We start from the raw sequence: 3,441 nt of genomic DNA on the forward strand, positions 1-3,441 counted from the left end.
CAGCTATATGGCAAATTAAACATCTAACAAATACATGCTCTTTTTTTTGGCCAAGTGGCATGTGGGATCTTAGTTCCTCAATTAGGGATCAAAGCCATGCCTCCCTGCATTGGAAGGGCAGAGTCTTAACCACTGGGCCACCAGGGAAGTTCCCATCTTGTCTTATCATTCCATGAATGATCTTCCTGGCTTTGGAAGCCCCAGGCCTCTATTCCATTCCTTGGCTCAGGATGGCAAATATACATCATTTTACCTTTCTGTCTAAACACTCTCACGTGTGGAAATCTTTGACTCTCTTATGTATGTTGGATTTCCGTATGTACAAAATTAAATTTTATTTTCTTTTGTTAATCTGTCTCATGTCAATTTAATTAATTCTTAGACTAGTTAGAAGAATCTAAAAGGAGGGAAGAAAGTGTTCTTCCTCCCAAACAATATTAATGATGTATATTAGTACACCCAGTGAACCAACAGACTCTTTTGATGCTAGGGCAACAGGCACCCCAGACAGCTCTTTCAGAGAGAAAAGTCTCCTGCTTTAATCTGAGTTATTAGTTGACCATCTATACAACGCTAGCTTCTGAACCTGAAGTTATTTACAGAGTAACTTGAATGATGCTACAAATTAAGATGCAACTCAAACTGTATTCTGCACAAAAAAATAGATGCCATTTTCTATTTTTTTAAATTATTCTGTTCTTAATCTTGATGAATACCTAGCTCTTTTGTGCTGGTATAGACATGTATTAGCATAATAGCCAAAGTTGATAAATCATATGACCAAGAACCAGATTTGAAGAGGCAATCTGTATGCCATTCATGACTAGACTGCAGCAAAATAACCATACCCACTTTGTATTTTCCTTTCATGCTATCATTGCCAACAGAGGCTGCCATGATCCCACAGCCCACCACTGACGACTACTGCATTTTGAGACATGAAGAATTTGCAGCAATTAGCCTGATATCACTGTGTGAGAAGAACTGCTTCCATCTCAGTTTTTAACTTCCCATACATGTCATAAAACATTTCCATACGAAAGGACTCTCTTTATCTAGTAAAATATTCTAATTCAAGGGCCTACCTGCCACAATAGTAGATGGCCTAGAAAGCAAGTGCAGTTTCAAACACTTGGAACTGGGGCAAGGCAACCTCTCTATTGGCACCCCTGTCAACCCTGCTGAAACACTACATTGAATTTCCTTAAAGCAAGAGAAAACAAAAGGCTTTTATATTGCCTTGTATTTTTACACTAATGGCTTCTTTTGTATAGTTCTATGTATTGCATAATTAAGAAAAAAAAAGGCTATTCACTCTGAGAAGAAAATTCTTTTAAAACTGTTGTTTCTTTTTCTGGATTTCATTGTCCTCACTTTCAGATCTCATTCCCCTCCAAGTCCTTCAACTCTCCCCCAAATCACCTCAGTAAAATAGTTTGATTTCCCCAGAACATTTTTAATAAATAAGCAAAATGTTGCAAGCCTTGTAAAATATAGCATATGATGGAAAATACTGTTTTCTTTTCATGAGAAAAACATTTTTAAAAAAGATTAAAGCTTAATACAGTCACTAATAATCTTACAAGTCTATATATTAGGTGTCAATGAAGTAAAAAATATTTTACTGTGATGGAAATATGCCACACATTATATTTTCTTCATGCTCTGTACAAAGAACGTGGTATCTTCAAAAACAGAACAGATAGGTCTCCGTGGTGTTCAGGGCCTTGCGGCGTCGTCTTCGGTCCGAATTGTGCTTCCGGCGCGAGGGTCACGGACAAGATGGTTCCGCCGGTACAGGTCTCTCCGCTCATCAAGCTCGGCCGTTACTCCGCCCTGTCCCTCGGCATGGCCTACAGCGCCAAGCGCTGCAATTACCTGAAACCTCGGGCAGAAGAGAGGCGGCTTGCAGCCGAGGAGAAGAAGAAGTGGGATGAGCAGAAGCGCATCGAGCGGGAGCTAGCGGAAGCCCAAGAGGATACCATATTGAAGTGAGCCTGCCCTTCTCCAGAGCAGTGTGGATGAATAGTTTTCTGTGCTCTGTGGAAAAAAAAAAAAAAAAGAACAGATAGAAAATGGAAGCGTATGTTTAAAAAAACGATCTGAGGCAACTACAAGTATCACATATGCTGAAATTTGGCTTGCTCTACTTTTGTTAAAGTGCTCGGGCAAATTTAAACCCTCGCAACATTTATATATCTCCCATGGTTGCATAAATATTCAAAGACAAGCCACTAATAATATTAATAAAAATAAGTCTCTCTGTTCTAGCAAAGTGTTAGTCTCTCAGTCGTGTCTGATTCTTTGTAACCCCATGGACCGTAGCCAGCCAGGTTCCTCTGGCCATGGGATTTTCTGGGCAAGACTGTTGGCGTGGGTTGCCATTCCCTTCTCCAGGAGATTTTCCCAACCCAGGGATCAAACCTGGTCTCCTGCATAGCAGGTTTACCACCTGAACCACTAGGGAAGCCCCTAATATCCTTATTTGAAAAAAAAATCTCAAAGCTATTGGCATGTTATCAGAAATTATTAATGTTATTTAAAAAATTATTAATGTCATTAAAAATTGAAAGCCCAAGTACAAAATTCTTGAGCTTTGCCTGTTAACAACTTGGAACATGTACTGCAAAAAAACTGAGGCATAGCCTGTCAAACCTTTAAAAAAATCAGCTTGAAAAAAATATTTAGTAACCTTACCTATATTTCCCTTTCATAGAGGGAAGTCTAAGGGCTTACAGATACTATTATTTCTACAAATCCTATTTCAAACTGTCACTCAATTTCACAGCTTGATTCTTTCTGTTGAGGTAAGATATGAAGGGACTTGTATTCATTTCAATCTCTGTTTTATTTTTTTAACAAAGAAATGACCACACCGTGACTAATTTTAAACATTATGAACTTCTAATTTTTATTTATTTATTATTTTTTTTGATTTTTTTTGCCATACCACGCAGCATGTGGGATCGTAGTTCCCCAACCAGAGATGAACCTTGTCCCCCTGCAGTGGAGTCTTAATCATTGGACTTCCAGAGAATTCTCTCAGGTGAACTTTAATTTCTGTAGTTTAATTTCAAATGTAATGTTTCCTACTGAGAGATTTTTGACAAGAGGTAAATAACAGGTTTAAAAGAAATTATATTGAATGTAGTACTTTTCCAGCATTCTCATTTAGGGTGCTCATAAATTGGGGGATTGTTTAGGGAGTGTTATCTTCTAACTCAGTTCACTCAGCTCATTCTGGGAGGCAGAAAATTCCCTTCTCTGAAAAGACTGCAATAAACTTCACTCCATGGCTATCATTTAGATAGTGCTGTAATATTGTTATAACGTGTGACAGTTTATGTGTCCACATTTGTTGATTCATTTAATTCTCTTAACAACTCTAAGGTAGTGAAAACACACTATTGACCTGTTTTACAAGGTTCCAGAGGTAAGCTA

At 38.1% G+C, this 3,441-nt stretch overlaps 1 pseudogene; it reads left to right on the plus strand.

The window, feature by feature from the left end:
• Window positions 1-1,723: 1,723 nt before the first annotated feature.
• On the plus strand, window positions 1,724-2,017 carry LOC138931483 (ATP synthase subunit e, mitochondrial pseudogene; annotated as a pseudogene).
• Window positions 2,018-3,441: the final 1,424 nt, after the last annotated feature.

This window comes from Ovis canadensis, chromosome 2, assembly GCF_042477335.2.
Source record: "Ovis canadensis isolate MfBH-ARS-UI-01 breed Bighorn chromosome 2, ARS-UI_OviCan_v2, whole genome shotgun sequence".
In the NCBI taxonomy this organism is placed as follows: Eukaryota; Metazoa; Chordata; class Mammalia; order Artiodactyla; family Bovidae; genus Ovis; species Ovis canadensis.